This window comes from Triturus cristatus, chromosome 12, assembly GCF_964204655.1.
Source record: "Triturus cristatus chromosome 12, aTriCri1.1, whole genome shotgun sequence".
Lineage (NCBI taxonomy): Eukaryota > Metazoa > Chordata > Amphibia > Caudata > Salamandridae > Triturus > Triturus cristatus.
The window spans coordinates 660,171,178-660,183,945 of record NC_140595.1 but is presented as its reverse complement, the minus strand read 5'-3'; the positions used below and the strand labels follow the sequence as shown (position 1 = coordinate 660,183,945).

The window sequence follows — 12,768 nt, the reverse complement described above, 5'->3', positions numbered from 1 at the left end:
TCCCTTTCTCTCTATGTACAAGATACCTTGTATCATTTGAATGGACAGCAGGAGAGAAGGATATTTATGGTGAGTGGGGGTGGGGTTTTGAGGAGTAACCTCATTTGCCTAAGAGCCGGGGTATCTGGGAAAAAAAGTATTTTATGGGGGAAGACTTTCACATCTCCTTGGTGAAATTTGTAGGGCCTTATAACATCCTTTCTGTGGATGCAGATTCAGTCGGAACAGAGGTCCTAGTCCTCGCTCTGCCTTTCAAAGGAACTGTAAATATGCATGGCTTATTTGGCTTTGCCCGGCAGGGCTTGCCCGGCAGGGTGAGAATGGCGTTTGTCAGGCGTTCGTCAGGCGATCGGAAGGGGTGAGGCAATAATTTATAATTCAATGATCTTCATGATATTTTCTTGATAATATGAAAGCAGGAAAGGGAAGCTTGGCAATAAGCAATCCTAAAGCAAGGTGTGACTCCAGGGAAGAATGACTTGAAAACAACATACAGAAAGACTCATGTAAAAAGGCCCTGATGAGGCTTGAACTCATGACCCCTGGTTTACAAGACCAGTGCTCTGCCACTGAGCTACAAGGACAGTCTGCACGCAGGATGTAAATTGCAACATGTATTCTTACTGAGGTATGAATATATCTATGATTTTGAGACTCTATATGGAAACGTAGTTGCATATGAATGTCCACGTGCGCGCACACATTGAAGACCATGCTTAAGGCACTTTTTTTGGAAGTATGAAAAACTACATTTTCATATGAGAAAATAAGAGTTTTCGCATTCAAGACCATACCGATAGCTCTAGTTAGTATGTCTGCAATCAGTGACATATAGAGAACCCACTTATTAGAAGTGATCTGTCTCTGTGGGGCAGACATATGTTAACAGTCATTCATTTGAGAATGCCTAAACTTTAGGAGTAAGAGCTGCTTTCTTATCAATCTATTTATCCAAACTGGTTAATAAGCCAGGAGTGAGTGAAAGGCAATCCTCTGGAAACTCCATGAAAGATCTAATTTCTATTACGCACAAAATACTTCACTTTATTTGACATATTTGTTAAAATGGAACAGTCAGATGATCCCATCTAGCGGATCCTGGCTCTGTCTTGAAAGAGAGTGTAATTATACTACAAGAAATGCTGGCCATCAAAAGAGACTCTGATGGCTTTCCGACGAAGGTGGGATTCGAACCCACGCGTGCAGAGCACAATGGATCAGCAGTCCATCGCCTTAACCACTCGGCCACCTCGTCTGCCCTACAGCCCCATCTGAAACCTTGCTTCACAAAAGGTACTGAAGTGTCAATATACTGTACCTAAAAAAGAAAAAAACAGCTGAGGCAAGATCTCACATTCCACGTCTTCCCCCAATCAGGGACCTACATTTCATTTTTGGGAAATTCTTACTATGTGCTAATTACAAATATTCATAAGATTCCCCGAGACTTTGTCAGAACTGTCAAGATATAATTCTATGGGGTTTTGAATAGACAGAGCATATGTTATAGGACAATTATAGAATCTATTCCGTTTGGACTGTATTTTTAATAGTCATGATAACATGCTAGCATGTGAGTCGATCTTGCACAGTGAATGATGGAGCAGTGTCTGTCATCTACTTGGTCAGCTGTAGATGGCTCACCTGGGGAGATGTGAAAAGAGAGAGCTCCAGTGGCGCAATCGGTTAGCGCGCGGTACTTATACAGCAGTACTTGCACTGAGCCATGCTGAGGTTGTGAGTTCGAGCCTCACCTGGAGCAGCCGTGTTGTTTTTCATAAACCATTTCACAAAAAGTAAAGTTTAAACTCAGAGTATGGACGGCCCTTGCTAGAGAGTCTTTACTTCTTATAGGATCTACGTGTCCTACTCCTCTGGGTGCCAAATATCACATATCCTCCGCGATGCTCAGTTTAAACATTCCATGATGTGCCATCTTGCATTTCATGCAAACACCACATCAGTGCATTTAAAAATACATTTGTAGAATAATAAATATGATGAAAACAGTGTTCTCACATGATAACCATAAACTGAAGAGCTGCAAAAAATGCTGTATCAGCTACTTACAATAAAAGGTGACTCGAAAAAACTAGCAAAAGAAGAGCATCATCATATTAAAGGTTCTATTCACCATCTTGAGTTGCACCATAGCAGCTTATGGTGCTTTTCTGCTCAGAGTGTGCCTCCAATCCCACATTCATTTTTAATTTCTTTGCAGTTTAAAAAACAACAATTACTGCTCGAAGTTCACTTTTCAAAACCATTCAACCTATTAAATGTATTTCTCTAACCTATGAATGTGGTCCATGTTCACTTTTCCTCATCTTCATCTCGATACTCCTTTCCCAGAAACCAGGTTCACTTCTTCATTCAACCCACCCATCCAAAGTCATCAAATCTTTGAAGCAAGTCTGCCTATTCTCCCTTTCTCTCTATGTACAAGATACCTTGTATCATTTGAATGGACAGCAGGAGAGAAGGATATTTATGGTGAGTGGGGGTGGGGTTTTGAGGAGTAACCTCATTTGCCTAAGAGCCGGGGTATCTGGGAAAAAAAGTATTTTATGGGGGAAGACTTTCACATCTCCTTGGTGAAATTTGTAGGGCCTTATAACATCCTTTCTGTGGATGCAGATTCAGTCGGAACAGAGGTCCTAGTCCTCGCTCTGCCTTTCAAAGGAACTGTAAATATGCATGGCTTATTTGGCTTTGCCCGGCAGGGCTTGCCCGCCAGGGTGAGAATGGCGTTTGTCAGGCGTTCGTCAGGCGATCGGAAGGGGTGAGGCAATAATTTATAATTCAATGATCTTCATGATATTTTCTTGATAATATGAAAGCAGGAAAGGGAAGCTTGGCAATAAGCAATCCTAAAGCAAGGTGTGACTCCAGGGAAGAATGACTTGAAAACAACATACAGAAAGACTCATGTAAAAAGGCCCTGATGAGGCTTGAACTCATGACCCCTGGTTTACAAGACCAGTGCTCTGCCACTGAGCTACAAGGCCAGTCTGCACGCAGGATGTAAATTGCAACATGTATTCTTACTGAGGTATGAATATATCTATGATTTTGAGACTCTGTATGGAAACGTAGTTGCATATGAATGTCCACGTGCGCGCACACATTGAAGACCATGCTTAAGGCACTTTTTTTGGAAGTATGAAAAACTACATTTTCATATGAGAAAATAAGAGTTTTCGCATTCAAGACCATACCGATAGCTCTAGTTAGTATGTCTGCAATCAGTGACATATAGAGAACCCACTTATTAGAAGTGATCTGTCTCTGTGGGGCAGACATATGTTAACAGTCATTCATTTGAGACGGCCTAAACTTTAGGAGTAAGAGCTGCTTTCTTATCAATCTATTTATCCAAACTGGTTAATAAGCCAGGAGTGAGTGAAAGGCAATCCTCTGGAAACTCCATGAAAGATCTAATTTCTATTACGCACAAAATACTTCACTTTATTTGACATATTTGTTAAAATGGAACAGTCAGATGATCCCATCTAGCGGATCCTGGCTCTGTCTTGAAAGAGAGTGTAATTATACTACAAGAAATGCTGGCCATCAAAAGAGACTCTGATGGCTTTCCGACGAAGGTGGGATTCGAACCCACGCGTGCAGAGCACAATGGATTAGCAGCCCATCGCCTTAACCACTCGGCCACCTCGTCTGCCCTACAGCCCCATCTGAATCCTTGCTTCACAAAAGGTACTGAAGTGTCAATATACTGTACCTAAAAAAGAAAAAAACAGCTGAGGCAAGATCTCACATTCCACGTCTTCCCCCAATCAGGGACCTACATTTCATTTTTGGGAAATTCTTACTATGTGCTAATTACAAATATTCATAAGATTCCCCTAGACTTTGTCAGAACTGTCAAGATATAATTCTATGGGGTTTTGAATTGACAGAGCATATGTTATAGGACAATTATAGAATCTATTCCGTTTGGACTGTATTTTTAATAGTCATGATAACATGCTAGCATGTGAGTCGATCTTGCACAGTGAATGATGGAGCAGTGTCTGTCATCTACTTGGTCAGCTGTAGATGGCTCACCTGGGGAGATGTGAAAAGAGAGAGCTCCAGTGGCGCAATCGGTTAGCGCGCGGTACTTATACAGCAGTACTTGCACTGAGCCATGCCGAGGTTGTGAGTTCGAGCCTCACCTGGAGCAGCCGTGTTGTTTTTCATAAACCATTTCACAAAAAGTAAAGTTTAAACTCAGAGTATGGACGGCCCTTGCTAGAGAGTCTTTACTTCTTATAGGATCTACGTGTCCTACTCCTCTGGGTGCCAAAATCACATATCCTCCGCGATGCTCAGTTTAAACATTCCATGATGTGCCATCTTGCATTTCATGCAAACACCACATCAGTGCATTTAAAAATACATTTGTAGAATAATAAATATGATGAAAACAGTGTTCTCACATGATAACCATAAACTGAAGAGCTGCAAAAAATGCTGTATCAGCTACTTACAATAAAAGGTGACTCGAAAAAACTAGCAAAAGAAGAGCATCATCATATTAAAGGTTCTATTCACCATCTTGAGTTGCACCATAGCAGCTTATGGTGCTTTTCTGCTCAGAGTGTGCCTCCAATCCCACATTCATTTTTAATTTCTTTGCAGTTTAAAAAACAACAATTACTGCTCGAAGTTCACTTTTCAAAACCATTCAACCTATTAAATGTATTTCTCTAACCTATGAATGTGGTCCATGTTCACTTTTCCTCATCTTCATCTCGATACTCCTTTCCCAGAAACCAGGTTCACTTCTTCATTCAACCCACCCATCCAAAGTCACCAAATCTTTGAAGCAAGTCTGCCTATTCTCCCTTTCTCTCTATGTACAAGATACCTTGTATCATTTGAATGGACAGCAGGAGAGAAGGATCTTTATGGTGAGTGGGGGTGGGGTTTTGAGGAGTAACCTCATTTGCCTAAGAGCCGGGGTATCTGGGAAAAAAAGTATTTTATGGGGGAAGACTTTCACATCTCCTTGGTGAAATTTGTAGGGCCTTATAACATCCTTTCTGTGGATGCAGATTCAGTCGGAACAGAGGTCCTAATCCTTGCTCTGCCTTTCAAAGGAACTGTAAATATGCATGGCTTATTTGGCTTTGCCCGGCAGGGTGAGAATGGCGTTTGTCAGGCGTTCGTCAGGCGATCGGAAGGGGTGAGGCAATAATTTATAATTCAATGATCTTCATGATATTTTCTTGATAATATGAAAGCAGGAAAGGGAAGCTTGGCAATAAGCAATCCTAAAGCAAGGTGTGACTCCAGGGAAGAATGACTTGAAAACAACATACAGAAAGACTCATGTAAAAAGGCCCTGATGAGGCTTGAACTCATGACCCCTGGTTTATAAGACCAGTGCTCTGCCACTGAGCTACAAGGCCAGTCTGCACGCAGGATGTAAATTGCAACATGTATTCTTACTGAGGTATGAATATATCTATGATTTTGAGACTCTGTATGGAAACGTAGTTGCATATGAATGTCCACGTGCGCGCACACATTGAAGACCATGCTTAAGGCACTTTTTTTGGAAGTATGAAAAACTTCATTTTCATATGAGAAAATAAGAGTTTTCGCATTCAAGACCATACCGATAGCTCTAGTTAGTATGTCTGCAATCAGTGACATATAGAGAACCCACTTATTAGAAGTGATCTGTCTCTGTGGGGCAGACATATGTTAACAGTCATTCATTTGAGACGGCCTAAACTTTAGGAGTAAGAGCTGCTTTCTTATCAATCTATTTATCCAAACTGGTTAATAAGCCAGGAGTGAGTGAAAGGCAATCCTCTGGAAACTCCATGAAAGATCTAATTTCTATTACGCACAAAATACTTCACTTTATTTGACATATTTGTTAAAATGGAACAGTCAGATGATCCCATCTAGCGGATCCTGGCTCTGTCTTGAAAGAGAGTGTAATTATACTACAAGAAATGCTGGCCATCAAAAGAGACTCTGATGGCTTTCCGACGAAGGTGGGATTCGAACCCACGCGTGCAGAGCACAATGGATTAGCAGTCCATCGCCTTAACCACTCGGCCACCTCGTCTGCCCTACAGCCCCATCTGAAACCTTGCTTCACAAAAGGTACTGAAGTGTCAATATACTGTACCAAAAAAGAAAAAAACAGCTGAGGCAAGATCTCACATTCCACGTCTTCCCCCAATCAGGGACCTACATTTCATTTTTGGTAAATTCTTACTATGTGCTAATTACAAATATTCATAAGATTCCCCTAGACTTTGTCAGAACTGTCAAGATATAATTCTATGGGGTTTTGAATTGACAGAGCATATGTTATAGGACAATTATAGAATCTATTCCGTTTGGACTGTATTTTTAATAGTCATGATAACATGCTAGCATGTGAGTCGATCTTGCACAGTGAATGATGGAGCAGTGTCTGTCATCTACTTGGTCAGCTGTAGATGGCTCACCTGGGGAGATGTGAAAAGAGAGAGCTCCAGTGGCGCAATTGGTTAACGCGCGGTACTTATACAGCAGTACTTGCACTGAGCCATGCCGAGGTTGTGAGTTCGAGCCTCACCTGGAGCAGCCGTGTTGTTTTTCATAAACCATTTCACAAAAAGTAAAGTTTAAACTCAGAGTATGGACGGCCCTTGCTATAGAGTCTTTACTTCTTATAGGATCTACGTGTCCTACTCCTCTGGGTGCCAAATATCACATATCCTCCGCGATGCTCAGTTTAAACATTCCATGATGTGCCATCTTGCATTTCATGCAAACACCACATCAGTGCATTTAAAAATACATTTGTAGAATAATAAATATGATGAAAACAGTGTTCTCACATGATAACCATAAACTGAAGAGCTGCAAAAAATGCTGTATCAGCTACTTACAATAAAAGGTGACTCGAAAAAACTAGCAAAAGAAGAGCATCATCATATTAAAGGTTCTATTCACCATCTTGAGTTGCACCATAGCAGCTTATGGTGCTTTTCTGCTCAGAGTGTGCCTCCAATCCCACATTCATTTTTAATTTCTTTGCAGTTTAAAAAACAACAATTACTGCTCGAAGTTCACTTTTCAAAACCATTCAACCTATTAAATGTATTTCTCTAACCTATGAATGTGGTCCATGTTCACTTTTCCTCATCTTCATCTCGATACTCCTTTCCCAGAAACCAGGTTCACTTCTTCATTCAACCCACCCATCCAAAGTCACCAAATCTTTGAAGCAAGTCTGCCTATTCTCCCTTTCTCTCTATGTACAAGATACCTTGTATCATTTGAATGGACAGCAGGAGAGAAGGATATTTATGGTGAGTGGGGGTGGGGTTTTGAGGAGTAACCTCATTTGCCTAAGAGCCGGGGTATCTGGGAAAAAAAGTATTTTATGGGGGAAGACTTTCACATCTCCTTGGTGAAATTTGTAGGGCCTTATAACATCCTTTCTGTGGATGCAGATTCAGTCGGAACAGAGGTCCTAGTCCTCGCTCTGCCTTTCAAAGGAACTGTAAATATGCATGGCTTATTTGGCTTTGCCCGGCAGGGCTTGCCCGGCAGGGTGAGAATGGCGTTCGTCAGGCGTTCGTCAGGCGATCGGAAGGGGTGAGGCAATAATTTATAATTCAATGATCTTCATGATATTTTCTTGATAATATGAAAGCAGGAAAGGGAAGCTTGGCAATAAGCAATCCTAAAGCAAGGTGTGACTCCAGGGAAGAATGACTTGAAAACAACATACAGAAAGACTCATGTAAAAAGGCCCTGATGAGGCTTGAACTCATGACCCCTGGTTTACAAGACCAGTGCTCTGCCACTGAGCTACAAGGCCAGTCTGCACGCAGGATGTAAATTGCAACATGTATTCTTACTGAGGTATGAATATATCTATGATTTTGAGACTCTGTATGGAAACGTAGTTGCATATGAATGTCCACGTGCGCGCACACATTGAAGACCATGCTTAAGGCACTTTTTTTGGAAGTATGAAAAACTACATTTTCATATGAGAAAATAAGAGTTTTCGCATTCAAGACCATACCGATAGCTCTAGTTAGTATGTCTGCAATCAGTGACATATAGAGAACCCACTTATTAGAAGTGATCTGTCTCTGTGGGGCAGACATATGTTAACAGTCATTCATTTGAGAATGCCTAAACTTTAGGAGTAAGAGCTGCTTTCTTATCAATCTATTTATCCAAACTGGTTAATAAGCCAGGAGTGAGTGAAAGGCAATCCTCTGGAAACTCCATGAAAGATCTAATTTCTATTACGCACAAAATACTTCACTTTATTTGACATATTTGTTAAAATGGAACAGTCAGATGATCCCATCTAGCGGATCCTGGCTCTGTCTTGAAAGAGAGTGTAATTATACTACAAGAAATGCTGGCCATCAAAAGAGACTCTGATGGCTTTCCGACGAAGGTGGGATTCGAACCCACGCGTGCAGAGCACAATGGATCAGCAGTCCATCGCCTTAACCACTCGGCCACCTCGTCTGCCCTACAGCCCCATCTGAAACCTTGCTTCACAAAAGGTACTGAAGTGTCAATATACTGTACCTAAAAAAGAAAAAAACAGCTGAGGCAAGATCTCACATTCCACGTCTTCCCCCAATCAGGGACCTACATTTCATTTTTGGGAAATTCTTACTATGTGCTAATTACAAATATTCATAAGATTCCCCGAGACTTTGTCAGAACTGTCAAGATATAATTCTATGGGGTTTTGAATAGACAGAGCATATGTTATAGGACAATTATAGAATCTATTCCGTTTGGACTGTATTTTTAATAGTCATGATAACATGCTAGCATGTGAGTCGATCTTGCACAGTGAATGATGGAGCAGTGTCTGTCATCTACTTGGTCAGCTGTAGATGGCTCACCTGGGGAGATGTGAAAAGAGAGAGCTCCAGTGGCGCAATCGGTTAGCGCGCGGTACTTATACAGCAGTACTTGCACTGAGCCATGCCGAGGTTGTGAGTTCGAGCCTCACCTGGAGCAGCCGTGTTGTTTTTCATAAACCATTTCACAAAAAGTAAAGTTTAAACTCAGAGTATGGACGGCCCTTGCTAGAGAGTCTTTACTTCTTATAGGATCTACGTGTCCTACTCCTCTGGGTGCCAAATATCACATATCCTCCGCGATGCTCAGTTTAAACATTCCATGATGTGCCATCTTGCATTTCATGCAAACACCACATCAGTGCATTTAAAAATACATTTGTAGAATAATAAATATGATGAAAACAGTGTTCTCACATGATAACCATAAACTGAAGAGCTGCAAAAAATGCTGTATCAGCTACTTACAATAAAAGGTGACTCGAAAAAACTAGCAAAAGAAGAGCATCATCATATTAAAGGTTCTATTCACCATCTTGAGTTGCACCATAGCAGCTTATGGTGCTTTTCTGCTCAGAGTGTGCCTCCAATCCCACATTCATTTTTAATTTCTTTGCAGTTTAAAAAACAACAATTACTGCTCGAAGTTCACTTTTCAAAACCATTCAACCTATTAAATGTATTTCTCTAACCTATGAATGTGGTCCATGTTCACTTTTCCTCATCTTCATCTCGATACTCCTTTCCCAGAAACCAGGTTCACTTCTTCATTCAACCCACCCATCCAAAGTCACCAAATCTTTGAAGCAAGTCTGCCTATTCTCCCTTTCTCTCTATGTACAAGATACCTTGTATCATTTGAATGGACAGCAGGAGAGAAGGATATTTATGGTGAGTGGGGGTGGGGTTTTGAGGAGTAACCTCATTTGCCTAAGAGCCGGGGTATCTGGGAAAAAAAGTATTTTATGGGGGAAGACTTTCACATCTCCTTGGTGAAATTTGTAGGGCCTTATAACATCCTTTCTGTGGATGCAGATTCAGTCGGAACAGAGGTCCTAGTCCTCGCTCTGCCTTTCAAAGGAACTGTAAATATGCATGGCTTATTTGGCTTTGCCCGGCAGGGTGAGAATGGCGTTTGTCAGGCGTTCGTCAGGCGATCGGAAGGGGTGAGGCAATAATTTATAATTCAATGATCTTCATGATATTTTCTTGATAATATGAAAGCAGGAAAGGGAAGCTTGGCAATAAGCAATCCTAAAGCAAGGTGTGACTCCAGGGAAGAATGACTTGAAAACAACATACAGAAAGACTCATGTAAAAAGGCCCTGATGAGGCTTGAACTCATGACCCCTGGTTTACAAGACCAGTGCTCTGCCACTGAGCTACAAGGCCAGTCTGCACGCAGGATGTAAATTGCAACATGTATTCTTACTGAGGTATGAATATATCTATGATTTTGAGACTCTGTATGGAAACGTAGTTGCATATGAATGTCCACGTGCGCGCACACATTGAAGACCATGCTTAAGGCACTTTTTTTGGAAGTATGAAAAACTACATTTTCATATGAGAAAATAAGAGTTTTCGCATTCAAGACCATACCGATAGCTCTAGTTAGTATGTCTGCAATCAGTGACATATAGAGAACCCACTTATTAGAAGTGATCTGTCTCTGTGGGGCAGACATATGTTAACAGTCATTCATTTGAGAATGCCTAAACTTTAGGAGTAAGAGCTGCTTTCTTATCAATCTATTTATCCAAACTGGTTAATAAGCCAGGAGTGAGTGAAAGGCAATACTCTGGAAACTCCATGAAAGATCTAATTTCTATTACGCACAAAATACTTCACTTTATTTGACATATTTGTTAAAATGGAACAGTCAGATGATCCCATCTAGCGGATCCTGGCTCTGTCTTGAAAGAGAGTGTAATTATACTACAAGAAATGCTGGCCATCAAAAGAGACTCTGATGGCTTTCCGACGAAGGTGGGATTCGAACCCACGCGTGCAGAGCACAATGGATTAGCAGTCCATCGCCTTAACCACTCGGCCACCTCGTCTGCCCTACAGCCCCATCTGAAACCTTGCTTCACAAAAGGTACTGAAGTGTCAATATACTGTACCTAAAAAAGAAAAAAACAGCTGAGGCAAGATCTCACATTCCACGTCTTCCCCCAATCAGGGACCTACATTTCATTTTTGGGAAATTCTTACTATGTGCTAATTACAAATATTCATAAGATTCCCCGAGACTTTGTCAGAACTGTCAAGATATAATTCTATGGGGTTTTGAATAGACAGAGCATATGTTATAGGACAATTATAGAATCTATTCCGTTTGGACTGTATTTTTAATAGTCATGATAACATGCTAGCATGTGAGTCGATCTTGCACAGTGAATGATGGAGCAGTGTCTGTCATCTACTTGGTCAGCTGTAGATGGCTCACCTGGGGAGATGTGAAAAGAGAGAGCTCCAGTGGTGCAATCGGTTAGCGCGCGGTACTTATACAGCAGTACTTGCACTGAGCCATGCCGAGGTTGTGAGTTCGAGCCTCACCTGGAGCAGCCGTGTTGTTTTTCATAAACCATTTCACAAAAAGTAAAGTTTAAACTCAGAGTATGGACGGCCCTTGCTAGAGAGTCTTTACTTCTTATAGGATCTACGTGTCCTACTCCTCTGGGTGCCAAATATCACATATCCTCCGCGATGCTCAGTTTAAACATTCCATGATGTGCCATCTTGCATTTCATGCAAACACCACATCAGTGCATTTAAAAATACATTTGTAGAATAATAAATATGATGAAAACAGTGTTCTCACATGATAACCATAAACTGAAGAGCTGCAAAAAATGCTGTATCAGCTACTTACAATAAAAGGTGACTCGAAAAAACTAGCAAAAGAAGAGCATCATCATATTAAAGGTTCTATTCACCATCTTGAGTTGCACCATAGCAGCTTATGGTGCTTTTCTGCTCAGAGTGTGCCTCCAATCCCACATTCATTTTTAATTTCTTTGCAGTTTAAAAAACAACAATTACTGCTCGAAGTTCACTTTTCAAAACCATTCAACCTATTAAATGTATTTCTCTAACCTATGAATGTGGTCCATGTTCACTTTTCCTCATCTTCATCTCGATACTCCTTTCCCAGAAACCAGGTTCACTTCTTCATTCAACCCACCCATCCAAAGTCACCAAATCTTTGAAGCAAGTCTGCCTATTCTCCCTTTCTCTCTATGTACAAGATACCTTGTATCATTTGAATGGACAGCAGGAGAGAAGGATATTTATGGTGAGTGGGGGTGGGGTTTTGAGGAGTAACCTCATTTGCCTAAGAGCCGGGGTATCTGGGAAAAAAAGTATTTTATGGGGGAAGACTTTCACATCTCCTTGGTGAAATTTGTAGGGCCTTATAACATCCTTTCTGTGGATGCAGATTCAGTCGGAACAGAGGTCCTAGTCCTCGCTCTGCCTTTCAAAGGAACTGTAAATATGCATGGCTTATTTGGCTTTGCCCGGCAGGGCTTGCCCGGCAGGGTGAGAATGGCGTTCGTCAGGCGTTCGTCAGGCGATCGGAAGGGGTGAGGCAATAATTTATAATTCAATGATCTTCATGATATTTTCTTGATAATATGAAAGCAGGAAAGGGAAGCTTGGCAATAAGCAATCCTAAAGCAAGGTGTGACTCCAGGGAAGAATGACTTGAAAACAACATACAGAAAGACTCATGTAAAAAGGCCCTGATGAGGCTTGAACTCATGACCCCTGGTTTACAAGACCAGTGCTCTGCCACTGAGCTACAAGGCCAGTCTGCACGCAGGATGTAAATTGCAACATGTATTCTTACTGAGGTATGAATATATCTATGATTTTGAGACTCTGTATGGAAACGTAGTTGCAT

At 41.3% G+C, this 12,768-nt stretch overlaps 14 non-coding genes across 14 annotated transcripts; 5 read left to right on the top strand and 9 right to left on the bottom strand.

The window, feature by feature from the left end:
• Positions 1-1,173: 1,173 nt before the first annotated feature.
• On the bottom strand, positions 1,174-1,255 carry TRNAS-GCU (transfer RNA serine (anticodon GCU)). The gene has a single exon. It is a non-coding gene; the product is annotated as a tRNA-Ser (tRNA).
• A 412-nt stretch (positions 1,256-1,667) lies between these two features.
• TRNAI-UAU (transfer RNA isoleucine (anticodon UAU)) lies at positions 1,668-1,762 on the top strand. Its single transcript has 2 exons — positions 1,668-1,705; positions 1,727-1,762. It is a non-coding gene; the product is annotated as a tRNA-Ile (tRNA).
• A 1,174-nt stretch (positions 1,763-2,936) lies between these two features.
• Positions 2,937-3,008, bottom strand: TRNAT-UGU (transfer RNA threonine (anticodon UGU)). Its single transcript has one exon. It is a non-coding gene; the product is annotated as a tRNA-Thr (tRNA).
• A 1,083-nt stretch (positions 3,009-4,091) lies between these two features.
• On the top strand, positions 4,092-4,186 carry TRNAI-UAU (transfer RNA isoleucine (anticodon UAU)). The gene is made up of 2 exons: positions 4,092-4,129; positions 4,151-4,186. It is a non-coding gene; the product is annotated as a tRNA-Ile (tRNA).
• A 1,159-nt stretch (positions 4,187-5,345) lies between these two features.
• Positions 5,346-5,417, bottom strand: TRNAI-UAU (transfer RNA isoleucine (anticodon UAU)). The gene has a single exon. It is a non-coding gene; the product is annotated as a tRNA-Ile (tRNA).
• A 589-nt stretch (positions 5,418-6,006) lies between these two features.
• TRNAS-GCU (transfer RNA serine (anticodon GCU)) lies at positions 6,007-6,088 on the bottom strand. The gene has a single exon. It is a non-coding gene; the product is annotated as a tRNA-Ser (tRNA).
• A 411-nt stretch (positions 6,089-6,499) lies between these two features.
• TRNAI-UAU (transfer RNA isoleucine (anticodon UAU)) lies at positions 6,500-6,594 on the top strand. The gene is made up of 2 exons: positions 6,500-6,537; positions 6,559-6,594. It is a non-coding gene; the product is annotated as a tRNA-Ile (tRNA).
• A 1,174-nt stretch (positions 6,595-7,768) lies between these two features.
• TRNAT-UGU (transfer RNA threonine (anticodon UGU)) lies at positions 7,769-7,840 on the bottom strand. The gene has a single exon. It is a non-coding gene; the product is annotated as a tRNA-Thr (tRNA).
• A 589-nt stretch (positions 7,841-8,429) lies between these two features.
• Positions 8,430-8,511, bottom strand: TRNAS-GCU (transfer RNA serine (anticodon GCU)). The gene has a single exon. It is a non-coding gene; the product is annotated as a tRNA-Ser (tRNA).
• Positions 8,512-8,923: 412 nt separating this feature from the next.
• Positions 8,924-9,018, top strand: TRNAI-UAU (transfer RNA isoleucine (anticodon UAU)). The gene is made up of 2 exons: positions 8,924-8,961; positions 8,983-9,018. It is a non-coding gene; the product is annotated as a tRNA-Ile (tRNA).
• Positions 9,019-10,178: 1,160 nt separating this feature from the next.
• TRNAT-UGU (transfer RNA threonine (anticodon UGU)) lies at positions 10,179-10,250 on the bottom strand. The gene has a single exon. It is a non-coding gene; the product is annotated as a tRNA-Thr (tRNA).
• A 589-nt stretch (positions 10,251-10,839) lies between these two features.
• Positions 10,840-10,921, bottom strand: TRNAS-GCU (transfer RNA serine (anticodon GCU)). The gene has a single exon. It is a non-coding gene; the product is annotated as a tRNA-Ser (tRNA).
• Positions 10,922-11,333: 412 nt separating this feature from the next.
• Positions 11,334-11,428, top strand: TRNAI-UAU (transfer RNA isoleucine (anticodon UAU)). The gene is made up of 2 exons: positions 11,334-11,371; positions 11,393-11,428. It is a non-coding gene; the product is annotated as a tRNA-Ile (tRNA).
• A 1,174-nt stretch (positions 11,429-12,602) lies between these two features.
• Positions 12,603-12,674, bottom strand: TRNAT-UGU (transfer RNA threonine (anticodon UGU)). The gene has a single exon. It is a non-coding gene; the product is annotated as a tRNA-Thr (tRNA).
• Between the last annotated feature and the right edge of the window lie 94 nt (positions 12,675-12,768).